The sequence below is a fragment of the Scophthalmus maximus genome, chromosome 6 (assembly GCF_022379125.1).
Source record: "Scophthalmus maximus strain ysfricsl-2021 chromosome 6, ASM2237912v1, whole genome shotgun sequence".
Classification (NCBI taxonomy): domain Eukaryota; kingdom Metazoa; phylum Chordata; class Actinopteri; order Pleuronectiformes; family Scophthalmidae; genus Scophthalmus; species Scophthalmus maximus.
In genome coordinates this window covers 4,605,001-4,622,316 of record NC_061520.1, presented here as the reverse complement: position 1 = coordinate 4,622,316, position 17,316 = coordinate 4,605,001, and the positions used below count along the sequence as shown (strand labels likewise).

Genomic DNA, 17,316 nt, shown 5'->3' with positions numbered 1-17,316 from the left:
GGGGGGGGGCAGCCCTTATTTTATATCTCAAAACCCCCAAATGATTCTGCCGTTGACTGTCGCTGAAGAACACGTGAAGCAGAAAAACATTCATGTTTCAGAAGGTGAATAAAAAGAGAAGCGTCGTCTGTTGATGACTGCAGCAAGCGAAAGACTGTTTCTGTGGCATGAATAGATGTCAACTTATCCTTTAAACACGCCCTGCCACAACATTTGTCAAACACAAACACACTCACACACACACACACACACGCTGTGATTTCAACCAGCGACAATGGATGAATTGGCAGTTGCAGTTGTCTAATTGAAGGACACGTTCAAGTGCTTATTAAACTGTAAAACTCAAACCAGCCATTAAATTGTCATCAGCACTCTCACCTCCGACTGAATTATTAGATCTGACATGTCATTTTCTACTGTGTGTGTGTGTGTGTGTGTGTGTGTGCAGACTCCCCTGCTTCTGATCATGAAACGTGATCTCGTCCTCCTCGAATCCTCCTCACTGTCACTCTGCTGCTGCAGACGCGGCCACAGGGAGATTTCTCCTCTCCGTAGATCCTCGTTTCAAATATTATTTCACATTTTTTTCTCTGTACGTTTCCACATTCTACATCTTCTTCTTTTTTAGTTTCATGTTTCCAGAGTTTTCGGACCTGAGCAGTCGTTTGACCCTCCGGGGTCTCGGGCAGGTTTCTTCTGAAGCCTCCAGTCTCTTTACTTTTTGAAGAACTGTATGAATTCAGTTTTGTAAGACACAAGCAAGTTACTAATATCATCTTTTTCAGCACAACCTGAGCTGTTTGAATGTGTATTTTGCAGTAATATTGATTCCTCACTGGACGACGTGAAGATGTCCGTACATAACGCCAGCGAACAGACTGAGCGACAAGTCACTCGTCTGAGCGCCATATTTTGTGCAAAAGCTTCGCACACTTGTCCGTCATGTTTTAGATTCATAACTGACCGGTACCAGACAAGTAACTAGGGGCTAACGAGACTGTAAGACAAGTGTCTGACGGTATCCTGTACAGTAACAGTCAGTTGAACAATATCCCTCTGTAGGTGAAAAGTTGAACGAGGAAAATAACTGCCAGATTTGACCGTGTCCTTCAGACGACTTCATGGAATAAGCTTTATGATGCATAATTAGAAACAGTCCTGTGATCTCGGTGGTTTGTGTACTGGTATGTTGTGTAGTTGTGTAGACGACGGGCCGACTGGTCATGTGCTTCAGAGAAGCCAAACCAACACATTCCTCTTTGATCAAATCTGAAGCCACGAGGTCTCACTCTGACCCGCTAGCGAAAGACGACGGTCCCAACCATCGTGATCGTTCTCCCTCCTTACTGATTCCTTTTATTGACGCAGTGGCATCAAACTCGTGCATCTTCGCTGCTGGAAAAGGGGAAGAGACGGTTCAAAGTGTGGCTCCGATTTATGAATTGAGAAGACGACGGTGCGAGCTGTCGTTTGAAAAAGACTGGAAAACAGAAGCAACAGGCTGAAATGTCTCTTCACGCTACAGGGCCTTTGATTCCAGGAACGTCACGTATATCTGAATCTCTCAGATCGTGTCGCCGGAGGGTTGATAACCACTGTAATAACAGCATTAGATTAATATTAATATTAACTTTAACATTAACATTAACTCAGTTTCTACACCGTGTTCAGTCTCTGACGTGATGAAACAGAAAACCTGTGTAGATCTACTAGATCTACTCCACACAGAAAACTGATCGAGAATCGACAGCGGGAATCGATATAGATTGTGGACACATGAGTAGAATCGATATAGATTGTGGACACATGAGTAGAATCGATATAGATTCTGGACACATGAGTAGAATCGATATAGATTCTGGACACATGAGTAGAATCGATATAGATTCTGGACACATGAGTAGAATCGATATAGATTGTGGACACATGAGTAGAATCGATATAGATTCTGGACACATGAGTAGAATCGATATAGATTCTGGACACATGAGTAGAATCGATATAGATTCTGGACACATGAGTAGAATCGATATAGATTCTGGACACATGAGTAGAATCGATATAGATCCTGGACACATGAGTAGAATCGATAGATAGATAGCGGCGTCGGTGTCCGTCACCAACTGAGCAGTTAGGGACATTGAACGACGAGTCTGGAGGAAGTGACAAAAAATTTAATAATGAGTAAGACGCAGTCGGACAGAGGAAAGAAGAAGTGATGGAGGGAGGAGGAGGAGGAGGAGGAAGGCAGAGAGGATGTGTGACGAGTATAAAAATAAAACCCGCTGGAAGTCGCAACTAAAAGCTGAAGCTGAAACTGCATTAAGAGAAGAGTGACCTGATGATTTATTCACGTGATACGACTGCAGCGGACACACACACACACACACACACACACACACACGTGTGTTCACATTCATTCAAACCAACACTACGTGTAACCGAGGAGGTTTAAAAAAGCAACAACATATTTTGGCTGCATACTGCAAAGTGGCTCCATACATCTCAGGTTATATCAGTTTATCTATATGCAAAGACATCAGAGGAAATAAAATGACAGAGGCATGCAAGTTGTGAAGAAGTCGTCGGTGCTGTCTGTGATGAAAATGATACGTTTGTTTGTTTGTCCATGAATATTAACTTACGGTGACATCATCGCGATGGAGAGACAAAGAGGCATGATGAGTTTGAGAGGGAGAGAGAGAGAGAGGGAGGGAGAGACGAGGCTTTTAGAGTTATCGATCTGAGCAGAGACCCGGAGTCTGCTGTTCGTCTGACTGAATATAACATTAATTCTGAATGAGGAAGACGATGGGAACAGACGAGAGAACCACTGAGACGATGAGGCACAAGTGGCGTCGATCGCCACGGAGATTTCGTTCCTGATGATGGACTGAGACTCACAGTGATGTGAGGCAGTCTGACTCCGGATGAGATCGATGGACGGGAACAAGGTCGTGTTTAAATGAAAACAAAATTATACAAGAGCCTGTACAGTAACTACAGTGGTTTAACACTGATGACTTTTTAAACACCGTCTCTAAAGTCCACTCTGCTTCATCTTTAAGGAACCAACTTTGTCTCCAACAAATGGAACAACTACAGAATTAACACAAACACACACACAGTCATGCTCTCTCTCACACACACACACACACACACACAGTCATGCTCTCTCTCTCACACACACACACACACATATAGCTGTGTCTATAAACTTTTACACACCTGCTGTCTCGATTATGCACATGCAAATTCCCATGCATTTCATCATTGACCTTCTGATCCTTATGGGACTGTGTGTGTGTGTGTGTGTGTGTGTGTGTGTGTGTGTGTGTGTGTGTGTGTGTGTCAAAGCGATGCTTTGAAGCACCTCACGTATTGTTTGCATTGCCTCTGTGATTTGTCTCTCTCATCTTTGCCGGGGTTTATGACCCTATACTGCAGCCAGCCACCAGGGGGCGATCACGATGATTTGGCTTCACTTTTGAGAGCCGTCATTGTCGTCCATCTTTATTTGCGGTCGGGGCTTCAGGCCTTCTGCTCCCCGAGTGGACGTGCTGAGGTTTCTCTCTCATCATCTCAACTCTTTCACTGTATTTAATAAAATCCATATCTCTCTGCTTAGTCTTTAGTGACTCTTCTTCAGAAGCAGCTGACGTCTGAAACTATGAACTTCTTCAGCTGACACATGATTGTCTCTCTGGTTCTGCAGGAGCAGCTCCGTTCCTTTGTTGTGCTGCTGAGTCCAAATATTTCCTAGTTGCTGCCAGCAGCGTGAATCTTCCTTTTTAATTTGAGCTCATTAATCAGATTGTTCCTTCCTTTTTTCCGGCCTCGTTAACCTTGAAAGTGTCGTGTAAACATAGTCATTATTATTGTGATGATGATGATGATGATTTCCTGAGAAAAACCAAGAGGGATTTGAAACATTCCACCCCGAAATTTATTTTTTCTCCTCAGACACGTGGATTCTTTTGTATAGATCTTGAAAAAGAAGTACATATTTTTACTCATTTATTTTTTATATATTCAAACAATATTTGGTTTAATATTTTTGCACAGATGACCCCTGCAACTACAAATAGTTGAGTACTTAGATTTGTTTTATATTTATTTCTCTCTACGACCTTGATAAACTCGAAATGTATTTTGAATAATTTTTCTTTGACAACATTTATTTTTTGGCTCTGTAAAGTTTCCAGAAAAATGAACAGATTTAATGTGAAGATGGAAACAAGAAAACAGTCTAAACGACCGATCTGATGAGGCTGCGTCACTAAAGGTGGATTATTATAATAATACAAGATCAGATGTCTAATTTTCCAGTATCCACCTGAGACAGTTTGCTACTGACGAGTGACGTAAGCTGGGGTCAAATCTAGTGGCAGATTATATTTTTCATACTTTTCTCCTGTGTGGGTGTGTGTGTGTGTGTGTGTCATAATGCTCATATGTCCAACACATCCATCGATCCTTTAGAACGCTCGATGTCTATCTAGAGACAAAGTGCATCTCTCTCTCTCTCTCTCTCTCACTCTCATATTACAGTTAAGTGAACATTGAACGTTTCTTTCTACCTAATGAGTCTCTCTCCATTCTCCTCTAATGGGGCCCTGCTCTCTGACACCGAAGTGTACAAGTACATTACTAGTGTGTGCGTGTGCGTGTGCGTGTGTAATGTCGGTTAGTGAGACAGACAGAAGCCTCGGACTCCCCCAAGACTCATTATAGCTCTGAGGGGAGACGCTCACACACACATGAACTCAAGTCAGACATCTGGGAGAGGGCAGAGGGCACACACACACACACACACACACACACACACACACACACACACACACACACTGAGATCGTACAGTAGAATTCCTGTCTGTCTACCCTGTGGGTTCACCACTGTCGTCTTTCGGTCTAGTCGTCTCTCTCTCTCTCTCTCTGCAGTTGTCCCGTGACAAACAGCTGAGTGTCCTCTGAACATCAGACACGTGCCCCGCCTGAGGCTGCTCTCGTACAGCTGACACACACACACACACACACACACGGACACACACACACACACACTCAAGCATGTCAGACGGACAGACCTAAGTTCCATGTGAATATTTCTTCGCTGACGTTCGTCTGTGAATATCACAAGTATGTACAGTATGTATGTATTTATATCTATCTGCAGTATCTGTCTGTCTGTAAATACACATTTATGAAATATATGTAGACACACACACACACTCTTTCTCTCTGTGGGATTTAATGAGGGAAAAGATGAATGAATACATAAACCACCAATATTGCACATATTTAAAATCCTTATGCCGCCCTCCTCTTCGCTCAGTGTGAGAAAGAAAGAAAGAAAGAAAAAAAGACCCTTGGTCCAAACATTAGTTTTCATCTTTCCTTCCACAGGAATCCGAGCCAAGCTTTTTAAATTCACACTCTCACAGCTCGACCTCCCTCTGGGCGCAAAATATATAAATATATTGGTGCGATCGCTTCAAAATGTTTGATGTGCTTGAGATGTGTGAAGTGTTTCTCTTTTTTTGAGGAAGAGGAGGACGAGGAGGGCAGACCACTTCTGAAGCAGACCTATCGTTTGCGCCTCTCGAGGTGAATCAAAGGAAGTCGCGAGGAGCGGCTAACAAGCTAACGCTCCGACCGCTCCGACCGCTCTCACGGTCTCACAGTCGGTTTTCTAAAATCAGTGATCTTTATGTTTTCACAGTCCGCCGGTTCAGATGAACAGAGTCTACTTACGCAGAAGAATAATAAAGAGAAGAGTCAAACAACTTTGCTTCACATCGACAAATATGTGTTTTAGATTAAGACTGTGATATACAAGTGTGTGTGTGTGGGGGGGGTTTGGTCACAGCTTTGGCTCATTGGACTCACAGAATAATTTATTACTGAATTGGCCGTAAATGCAGAGCTGGGATGAAAACACAAATTAAAATGTCAGACACGAGCTCAGATAGTCAGACTAGGGCGGAGGGTTCAGTCGGGTCCGAGTCCGATCGACCTCCCACCTCGTTGGTGCGTTGCCGAGCAACGTGCAGTGTCGACTGTAAGAAAAAAGCACTTGTTGGGAAAATCAAGAAGACGGACAGACAGACCTTGAGGGCACGTCTGGGCACTGGGCAGCCATCTTGGACACGCCCTCAGGCAGTTGTTGCAGGATAACAAGGATGTAGCTGCACGAATGTGGACAGTGACATAACACTTTTTTTAAATGGTCACTGGAAAAATAAAAACTACAAGAATAGAATCACCAGTAAAGTCTGAAAAAACTTTGGCGACTGCCCACTGTTTCCCATTAACTACATGGACCGTGGTGGGATGCTGTGGTCTAATTAGTCTCGCCACAGTTTCATCATGATCTGAAACATTTAGCACATCTCATGATAGCATAAAAGAGCTCTGATTTTGTATTTTGCTTTGTTGCTACATTGTAGAGCTGTGTGCAGCGCTCGGCTCCGCTGTTAAGCTCTCTCTCACTTGCTCTCTCGCTCTCTCTCACTACGTCGGTTTCTTGCGTCGGTTTCCCGTCAAAACATCCATAACTATTGTGACAGTTTTCCTCTGCTGATAGATGGACTAGTGGTGTCTGAGTTGACGTCTGAAACAGCTGATGCATCACGTCGACTTTTTGTTGCCGTCAGTTAATTCTGTCGTTAGCCATTTTTTCCCTTATCCTGGTTCTGTTTGTTTTTCTGACCGCTCGTGTTTTCCTGCCTTACAGGACTTCCTGTTCCAGTGATGTCGCCGCGCCCGCAGATCTGACAAATCAGGTAAAATCTTCTGATACTATGAACCTTAGAACATGTCATAAACCCCGCCCCTTCTATGTTAGCAGATGGGACAGGGACCAAACAAGAAAACCAAAGATGGTTTCTGTCATTTTAGTTAGTTCAAGTGTTCATGTTTCTGATCAGTTTGGTTTTTTAATTAGTTATTTGAAGCTATAAAAACAAGCTGAAACATTATGATTGACAACTGACACTGACTCGTGATTGGCCGAACAAGTGTATGGGCGGGACCTCGATACCTCGTCCCCACTCCACGATCATTACTGCGCAGACTCTGACTGCAAATGACGTCACCAGACAAGCTGGCGGCTGAGATATCATAGCTTCATTTTTGTACAAAGGGAGGAAGTGGAGAGGTGTCGTCCATTTTTATATACAGTCTATGATACATACAGTATATATATTAGGTATATTACATAAATACATATATGCAATGCTCTCTTTTACCAGCACAGAGTATTTTCAACACAGAGTTTTAATTCTCCTGCCGTTTTCCTCCAATGTGACTGATGATTAATCACAAGCTCCATACTCGGAAACGTGGGTGTTATTATTATCGAACTTTTACATTCATCTCTCTCCCACGCCGCCGTGTGTACGTTAAACACCAGCGGCTGCTCCACAGGAAATACATAATTCAGCTTCGGCCAAGTTGTGGAAAATGAGGCGAATGAACAATCGCACATGATTAACTGTGCAGCCCCGTGGAGGAGCTAACGCGCGGCTACACACCCCGTCATTACCGTCAGACTCCACGTCTCCTCACTTAACTCACAGCAGCCTCGGAAAAACAAGCGGCGAAATTGGCCTTGAGGTTTTGTTTTTTTTTCCGAGATGTTTTATGACGCGACTTCACTCATGAGGAAATCATGAGGCTCTGGCGTGAGTGTGTTTGTGTGGGTCTCGCAGTGAGGATGTCTAAACCTGCAGGGGAGAAACGCAGCCGTCGCTGAGTAATGCTTTCATAAACTTAAAATGTAGATGATTCTCAAACACAAATCCGCTGCCGACGTTCCTGAAAGTCTTTGCTGAAGCCAAACTTCAGTCGACTCGTTTCCCGCCTCCTCCTTAGGACTTTTACGCTGAACATGAAGGAAACTGAGGTGTGTTTCTTGAAAATGTCTCGCATCTGTCTTTACTCTGCTCGGACCGATGACGGGCAAACACCCGAGGTTACACCTTGGACAGGTTCGGTGGAATCAAACCCTCCGACTGTGTGCGAACCTCTGTGTTTGTCCGATCTGCAGACATTTTTCCCTGGAGAGTGAGGTTTAACAAGAGTAGGAGTTTTTGTCCATTCAGGTTTTCTGTCCACAAAAACAGCAGGTTAGAAACACGCACCAGTGTTTGGCCATTTGTTGGGTTTTTGTTGGTTTTTGGTTTTTTTTAATGCAAAAGACATTGAACAGATTTCCAGTTAACTTGGTGGAAGGATGGAAAGAATCCATTAGATGTTGGTGTGGATCTGGACAAAGGGGATCCAGGAATTGTTAAACAATCTCTTTCTTTAACATAGTGAGATGGAATAATGTTAATCATTTTCACTGGGAATGATTCTTTGAGATATTTGGTGGACTGATATCTATGAGTGTGTGAGATTTGGTGTGGATCCAGATAAAACTCTGGATCCGTAGTGGATTTGAATGAAGAGACTGTTGGGCCTTGGTGGAGGTTTAAGCTCTACTGAGTTTATAGTTTCCCAAAGTGACGACATGATTTGATTTACTGACTCTGAGAAAAGGGGATTGAAGGGTTGAATACCATATAAAGTGTGTGTGCGTGTGTGTGTGTGCGCGCGTGTGTGTGTGTATACGTGTATGTGTGAGTGTGTGTTGTTTCTCTTGCTTTAACCTGGCATTATAACTCTGCGGCTCACGGGTCTTTAATTAGTCTGGGACCCAACACACACACACACTGTCATTACGGTGAGTAAAAAAAAGGGAAGATAAATGGAAAATGTGAATATGGTTTTAAATGTGTTTCAGTTGGATTTATCTTTTCTGCTCGGGCTTCCGTCCAGCTCCGTCTTAAAACACCGTGTAACATCTGGTTCCTTCCCGAACTCGGCTTCCTCCGACATTATAACAGAAAACGAATCAGACTCGTAGGTTTTCTTAAAAGAAAAGAAAAGAGTCACTGGCTTTTCTTGGAACCTGCAGTTGACGTCTGTGGAACCTTCTCCTCAGGATGACTCTTTCCTCTTTACTGCTTCTTTTTCCTTGAATGCGTTTGGGACTTTTATCCTTGTTTCTCTCTCCTGTTCTATTTATAAAAGGGTTTTAATCGTCTCGTCTTTTTTTTTTTACCAATGTAGAGCAGTTTTTTGATAATCTACCCATGAACCAACATGTCTACGTCTGTCCTCTCCTTCCTGTAGATCTCTTCTTCTTCTTCTTCTTCTTCTTCTTCTTTCTCTTTCACTTCTTTCCCCCCGTCTCTGGACTCAGGCCGTCAGTTTTTCGTTTCCTCTCCGATCCGCTTTGTCCCCTCTGCGTCTTCCTCCTTATCCATTCTTATCTCTCCTCTTCGCCTCCCCGTCCCTCTCTCAATCTTTCTTTTAATCCACTTTACTGTCTTGTGTGCGCGTCTCTCTCTCTGCTCAGCTGCCAGTTAGTGTGTGAGACGCAGGAACTCAAACAGCGCCGCATGTCTTCGTACAGTTTAAAGAAGAAGTGGGAGCAGGAATCAGATGGATTTGGGTCAGCGGTTTTCGCTGAGCTGCAGAAATCCGGCCTTTATTTTTTTAGAAGCTGAAACCTTTATTTTGCAAATAGCTGAAACTTTTATTTTGCGAAAAGCTGAAACTTTTATTTTGCAAAAAGTGCTGCCATCGCTGCGTCGAAAATAACTTTTTTACGAAACTGTTGTCGATCATTCCCCCCGATATATTTCAAGATGTTGTAATAAACCGATCTGGATCGAGACACAACAGAACCAGAATCTGCTCTGCTCCACTTAAACTTCCTCACACTTGGAGCTAAAGGGCGTATTGGGGTCATGCAGGGCGGGATTAGCTTGTGTGACGTCGAGCTTCGCATTTTATAAGTCGTGCAACAAAATGAAACTTTTAAAGCTGCTGTTTCCCAGCCGCTGTGTTAAAAAACCCTTTGCTGCCACTTGATTCCTCTGCTCCCCGTCGCTCCTCTGGTTTAGTTTGGAGACGTCAGGTGAGGAGGCGTCTGGGTCGCGGGGTCAAGTGAAGAGGTATGAGCTCATTTCCTGCCGACACCCCCGCCGCGTGACCTGTGACCTGCAGAGACCGTGTGAGTGTGTGCTGCATGTGTGTGTGTGTGCGCGTGTGTGTGTGTGTGTGTGTGTGTCTGTTTATCAGTCAAGGAAAAACATGGAGATTGAATTCATTTTCATAGTTTTATAGTTTGTGAGATGATTTTAAAAAGATATTCTTTTATATATTAAATTTACTTTTTATGCCTGTTGCCATGGCAGCAGACAGTTCTTATCTGTCAGTATTCTGCTTTGGTCCAGACTGAAATATATTTATGGATGGATTATCACAAATGTTAGTGCACATATTTTTGGTTCCCTGAAGATGAATCAACCCGACTTTTCCTCTTGCGCCTCCATGATGTCGACACTTGTGGTCCAGTGTGTAAACTCCTGGATGTCATTAGATATACTGTACTACAGATGTTCAAGGTCCTCAGAGGATGAACTGTAATGACTTTGATGATACCCAAAACTCTAAAACACAGGACTTACGTAGAGCTTGACCACTTTATTGGTTGAATTTATTGGTTAAAAAATCGTCCAACAATCACAGACATATCAATATCTGCATTCATGTTTGCCAATATGAAAACTTATAGTTTACAGAATAAACAATGCAGATAAGAAGTGCAGTCATAATAGTCCTTCCTCTTTGTGTTTCGTTCGGTCTGACTCAACTGTTCTGTTGAAGGAAGAAAAAGAGGATGCCTGGAAGTCCCAGAGAACTGAACCGTGTGGAACTGATGTGCAAGCAATTTGCCTGACAAGTAATCTCTGGCACTCCGATCTCTCTCTCTCCACACCTCGTTCCACTTGGGTTTCGAGCACTGAGAGGAGTAGAAGTCTGTTGAAACAGGTTGTCAGAGCAAACTGAAAAGCGCTCCGGCGTCCCACTGACACGCCAAAACAAATAAAACCATACATGTACTCATACATCCAGGGAGCTAACTGGGAAGTTATTCTCACCACAACAGCTTCATCAGACTCGTGAGTGTAGCTGCTGTTGAGCACGACGCTCCGTCTTCAGTTCGTCAAGCGGAAACAGTCCCCAAAGAAAGTGATACTGAGAGAAACAAGTTCACACTTTATCCTCCGTCCTGCCAGACGCTGTTGCTTCTCCAGACGTTAAGCATGAGTCACGTCCTTTGAGTGTTTTCCACCATCGCAACCACAGAAGGGAATGTGCTGATATGGGAAAGAGATTGTTATTAGCTCCCATGTCTGAAGCCTGTAAAGCTTCGCCTCCACAAATTAGCCTGATAACGGCCCCAGTTGCCCCCAGGACCCATCGGAGCAACCGGAACAATCGCTCCCGTTCACGTCCCGATGAATCAAGACGTCGGACGTGAAGGCGCCCGCCCCCTCGTCGTCCGCTGTGACCTCTGTTCCTACAGTCACCGTGTTGCACACCCTGCGGTCGAATTGTCAATTTTGCTTATAGGAAGGTTACTAACTGAGCGGAATGACCCGGAAGCATTTAATCGTCAGCCGTGATAACAGCTGTTCGAATTCGTTAAGCGCTTAGGAAAGGTGCTTCAATGCAGAGTAGAAGAAGAAAGACTGTATGAATGTGACCGAGAAGGGACACGAGTCATCATGTACGTTACAGTTGCCTATGAAGCGTTTCCATCTCATGCTATACGGCGGTCACGTGGATAAATATTGAGTGGACAGTAATCGCCCCAATGTGCGGCGGTGTCACTCAAATAAATGAGGGGCCTGCGTCACGTCGTGCTGTCATTTTTCTGACGGGCAATAAAGAGCGTTGTGTTGCGGTAAATACAGATTTCTGGTTTGCACAGTAAAACTCTTCCCTCTATTCTCTATCAGGCTGTAATTGAAGTTGCTTGTGCAAAATTTCCTGGACATTAGATAGTTTTGAATTGTGCGGAATATTCCTTTAACGATTCAGGTTAATCTTTTCTCTTTTCACTTGCATGTCTTATGGACTTGATCTGCACCTTACTTGTCGACTTTTGTCAGATCTTCTCTCTAAAGGATTGAGTGCATAAAGTAAAATGAATCGGACGTTAAACACACGTGAAGCCAATAATATCGAAACCTCAAAACCCACAAACCATAAGTGAATATCCGTCAGAGACCCCACACACACGACAGCGAGTATAAAACACAGAGATTAGCTGTTTTAAAATGTCTTGTGATTAATGGATGTGCAGCCAATCGGGTTAAAGCATCCAGTTATCAGTGGTCGTGTCGGGATCTCAGCTGGATAATAATGACCGCTCTGGTTTTGTGGAGCATCTAATGCAATAAAGGGTCCATTACTTCCTGCCTGTTACTCCCCAGAAGCCCCCACCCCCCAACTCTCACTCTTCCGCCATGTTTCTCCTCCGTCACGCCAGCTGCTTCCTTTGCATGTTCGTCTGTTCGCTCTTTTCTTCCAGTTGTTTTAAGAAAGCAAACAAGATCTCTACAGTACCCGTGTGAACCTCTGACTGACGTTTATTTTGTTTAAATATCAGGAAAATAATTTTAAAAATTGAAACGTAATTTACTGTCTGATCAACCTCCATCATCTTCTAACTATTCAGTGCAACTGCAGAGGATCGCCCTGATTATAACTTGTCGTTTTTTCTGTCCAGTGCTTTTCCCTTGAAATGAAATGAAATCCTTCTATTTATATCTCGTGGGTACGTTGCATTTTGGGTCTATTGAGGCTGCTGTAGCTGGATAAACAGTTTTTTACATTTTAAATATGAGTTGAAAGTCTTTCCGGAGTGATCGACATCAGTGTAAAACGATGAGAACAGAAGATTTCAGGTTAAGACGCTGCAGGAGGTGAACTGGTGCTGTTGCTTTATTGCAGAGCTGTGTGCGGAGCTCTTTGCTCTGCTGTCGCTCACTTTCTCTCTCTTTCGCTCGCTCGCTCAAAAAATGTTATCATCTGGAGATCCCTCCCAAGTAATATTGGTGAGATATTTGATGAAAATCTGTAAACACATGGTAAAGATGCTCCTTACAGTACAAATCACAACATTTCTTCCGTCTCCATGAATTCAGTTCCAGTTGTCTGCTTATGCATGAAACTGGAACCAGGAAGTGCTTGCAGCTGATTCTGCGTCCTTTAGGTTTGTTCAGTTTTGTGTGATGTGTTAGTAAGATGGTTAAAATATCGAAGACTAAGCTGTGAAATGTAACTTTGTTTTCTGTGATAATGTTTAATAATGTTTAATGAACGTTGTTTGGGAATTTCCTCACATTTGGCACAAACTTTCGCTCAAACCAGATTTGATTTTGGTAGCCGAAGTTCACTGTGATCTCATAAAATTAGTTTTTGGGCCATAACTCAAGTGTTTCATATGTTAACTATGACAAAATTAACTTGTATTAAATTACTTCAGTCTGGGCAGACGTGGATGTAAACTGCAACCAAGGCGTATGACTGTGAGATGTTAATTGATGTTAACAAAAACAGTTTTTCCTCTCTATTAGTTCCAGAGCTGGAGTTTTCGTTTTAAAGTAGGTTAATCTTTATGGTTTTTTTTTCCTCTCCTGTGTTTGCCGTCACTCTCCCTCTCTCACATTCTGCCTCCCTCTCCGTTCTCCCCCCTCCTTTCCTTTCTCCGGTTGTTTGCTTTGTCTCCTTCCATTAACTCTGCATCTGCCCCACCCTCGGCGTCTCCCTCACTGTGATACGCCGACGATCAGTGGCCTCATAAAGATGGTGGAATAGAGGGATAATATCCACTCGCACTCAGAGATGAGAGAAGTGGCTCTCGAGCTGAGGAGACGATTGAAAACAACTCTCCCGCTGCAGAGAGGGAAAATATGTCTGAATGAGTGCTTGATTTTCATACAGCGAGGGGGGAGACAGGATGGGGGGGGGGGGCGGTGATTAGAGGCGGGAGGAGACAGATGAAGATTAAGCAACACAACCCAAAGACTGGAGAGAGAATGGAGTTTGTTGTGCGCCGGTGTACGAACAAATCATTTACGCAGCTGGATTTATCTGAAGGTTACGATGGCTCGTGTCACACAGGAGGAAACGCTCTGCTCCACTAACTGAAAACAACATCATATGTTTGCGGTTTTTTTGTCCTGTGTTCAGTCGAGCGTCGGCTGGTTACCTCACAGGAGCAGAGAAAATACAGTCGCTCACCACTGCGATGCATTACACAGCTGACCTGTTTCATGGGCGGCGGGGAATGAATGTGGTTTCCTGGAGGAAGACGTCACCGTGTGCGTGCGTGTGCGTGTGCGTGTGTGTGTGTGTGTGTGTGTGTGTGCGTGTGCGTGCGTGCGTGCGTGCGTGCGCAGTTTTGTTCTATCAAATCATGTCGTATCGTATCGGTACTTGTGTTTGTTCACATGTATTTTTGAATGCACCGAGACGCGCTTCATCGTCGTCGCTGATAAAGATGCACGTCCCTGATCTGTGAAGCACTTTGCTCGAGACGCAGCAGCTGAGTCGATCTCGGAAGAAAGGTTGAATCAAAAAGCAGCAGCTGATGCAGGAAAATGAGACGGTGGCGTCTCCTCCTCACACGTCAGCATCGATGTTTCCCTTTATACTGAAGTTTGGCCTTTTTATAGATTTTCTGTAGCACATCCAGTGGTGGATCTGAACCGAATCCATTCACATTCCTCATGAAATCTACAGTACATACGTCCGACTTAGAACTTTTACAAAGTTTAACATATACTGTATGTGCAGTACTTTAAATTCAGTCAGAAAAATGGGCCGTCAGGAGAATCTGGAATATGCTGTGGTTCCGATTTGAAACAAATCACACTGTGGCCTAAATTCAATGGAAGGAAACAAAACATCTTTTTTTGCAGGATAGATTATACGTTTGCTATTTAGCTCAATAACTAGTTACTGTTAACATGAGTCAGAGAGACTCTAAGTTTAACCTGATGGTGGAAGAGTCCAGCTCCTGCTGCCAAAACCAAAAAGCGCTCTCAAACTTCTTATATGTGGGAGAGAGAAAAAACTGTGCGGTATATTTGTCCGGTCGGCTTCAAGAGACTTCAAAAAGAAAAAAGTTCTGGTGAATTTGGGAACTGCAGTAAAAAAAAAACGTTTACTTTGAATTTGCCGTAGAAAATAAAACTTTGATAGCGTGGAGAGACCCGGGGCACCGGAGGCATTTCACAAATATGAGAATATATTTATTGGACGGGGCAGTTAGAGGAGATCACACCCTGAACTGGACTGTTGCCTCTGTCATGTATGACATCAGGTGTTCCCTTTTCAACTGCCACACACACACACACACACACACACACACACACAGATGAGTCTTTGCTCTTAGCCCGACCAGGAGGAGTCGGGGGCTAATTTCAGACGTGTGCAGACCCATAAAAAAACCAGACCCGTGTATGTCTGGCGGATTCACGTCCGGACTCTCCTCTGCCCTTTTCTCGACCTCTTTGTTATTTGCCGAACAGACGTGGGCGGACGGAGACGAACCCGGAGACTTAGAGGTGTGTGCGTGCGTGCGTGCGTGCGTGCGTGCGTGCGTGCGTGCGTGCGTGAGAGAGTCAGAAAAACCAAACTAATATAATCTATTTAAAACTCTTGAGGAGCCGCGTGTCTCTCACATGCTTCAGACAACAGGCCCTGTTGTGGACACAACCTGGAGAACCGACCGATTTAGAAAGAGATAATGGAGACGAACCTCAATCTGGTCTGTAATCGAGACGAACGTCTCCTCTCCTCTAATTGAGACCCTGCAGATTTGGCTCCGTTCTCCCAAATTATCTTCGGCTGCCGGGTTCGATTAAAGCACGAGGACCATGAAGGGAACGTTTGCCAAACAGAAAACCTGAATTTAGACCAGGAAGACCACTTCACCGACGCCTTGTGTGAAATCCACACAAACATCTTTCTCTTCCACAAAAAACTCAAATGAATGTATCTAGATTTAGGAAGGAAAAATAAAAATGAGCAGATAAACCGGTACAGTAGCAGATACTTGGAGATTTAACCACCGAATGAGACGCCTGAAACAAAGATGACGAATCTCCTGAGACCTTTACAGTAGATACAAGATGGAAAGTCATTGAAGTCCGTCCTCCTCCTCCTCTTCCTCCTCTTCCTCTTCCTCCTCTTCCTCCTCCTCTTCTTCCTCATCCTCCTCCTCTTCCTCGTCCTCCTCCTCTTCCTCCTCCTCTTCCTCCTCTTCCTCCTCCTCTTCTTCCTCCTCTTCCTCCTCTTCCTCCTCCTCCTGCAGCAGCCCTGCTGTTGTATTGTGTGCGAGTCAATACCAGATGTGATCCAAAGGTCTAATCCATCTGCCGTATCTTGTTTGTTTGAGTCCACAGCAGGTGATATGCATATCCTGTTATGGTTATTCAAATATTCGCTGTTTGGCAGAGACTGACATTTGAATAAAGAGTGACTGTCGCCCTCGTCTCCTCGTTCAGCGGCCGGAGAGACGACGGAAATGTCACAGCTCCGTCCTTCGTCGTTCTTCTTTTCAGAGATTTTCTTTTTTCTGCGTCTCTCTCTCTCCTTCATCTGTTTGAAAAACCACAACTTCACATAAATCATAAAAGAAATACAGACACTTATGAAATAATACGTGGATGCTGTGTTGAATTGGAGCAGTTTTAGTTTTTCTGGACTGGTTTGTGTGTGTGGATGTGGACACCAGCAGCCTGAGGCGTTCCTCTACTGGCTCTGCTTTTAATCCTCCACTCCGCTGGCATGACTGATAATCCTCTGTACATGTGCACATACATATGCATTTACATATACATGAATGTATATTCATATACGGTGTGCATGCATGTGCAAGAGGTGAATACAGGATGTGCACATGAACGTTTAATCGTAACCACAGAGAAACTGGGTCACTGCAGGAAAACAAACAAACAAACAAACAAACAGGAAGAAACTAAATCATAGAAATAAGGATTTATTAAAGGTGATATCATATATAATAATGCATCAAAAAATCCACTGTAAATTATTTGGTTTACTCTGATTATATTTAATGTGTATTGAGACTAGTAATAGAATAAAATTATTTCTTACACTTTATTTTGTCATGTTTGTCGTTTTCTAATATTTGTTAATCAATGCTATGCTTCTATTGTTGCATTATCATTATTATAATATATATTCTATATTATGCTACTTCAGTGAAGTCATATATATATATATATCATTGCATTGTATCATTACCCTTTACAGTGTGCAAATCACATGCACTGCCCATAAAAACATAGTACAACACTACAATATATACTTTAAAATTGTATTATTCATGTTTTATTAAATATTCATGGCATATTTGTTAGTGTGGTAGACTGATGGTAA

General features: G+C 43.5%; 1 protein-coding gene across 11 annotated transcripts in view; it reads left to right on the top strand.

Moving 5' to 3' along the window:
• pcbp4 (poly(rC) binding protein 4) overlaps nt 1–17,316 on the top strand; it is a 167,458-nt gene that overhangs the window by 92,848 nt on the left and 57,294 nt on the right. For all 11 annotated transcript variants that reach the window (XR_007030896.1, XM_047332846.1, XM_047332847.1 and 8 more), the window contains one exon: nt 6,734–6,782. The gene's annotated coding sequence lies outside the window, so the exon portion shown is untranslated. The remainder of the gene's footprint in view (nt 1–6,733; nt 6,783–17,316) is intronic.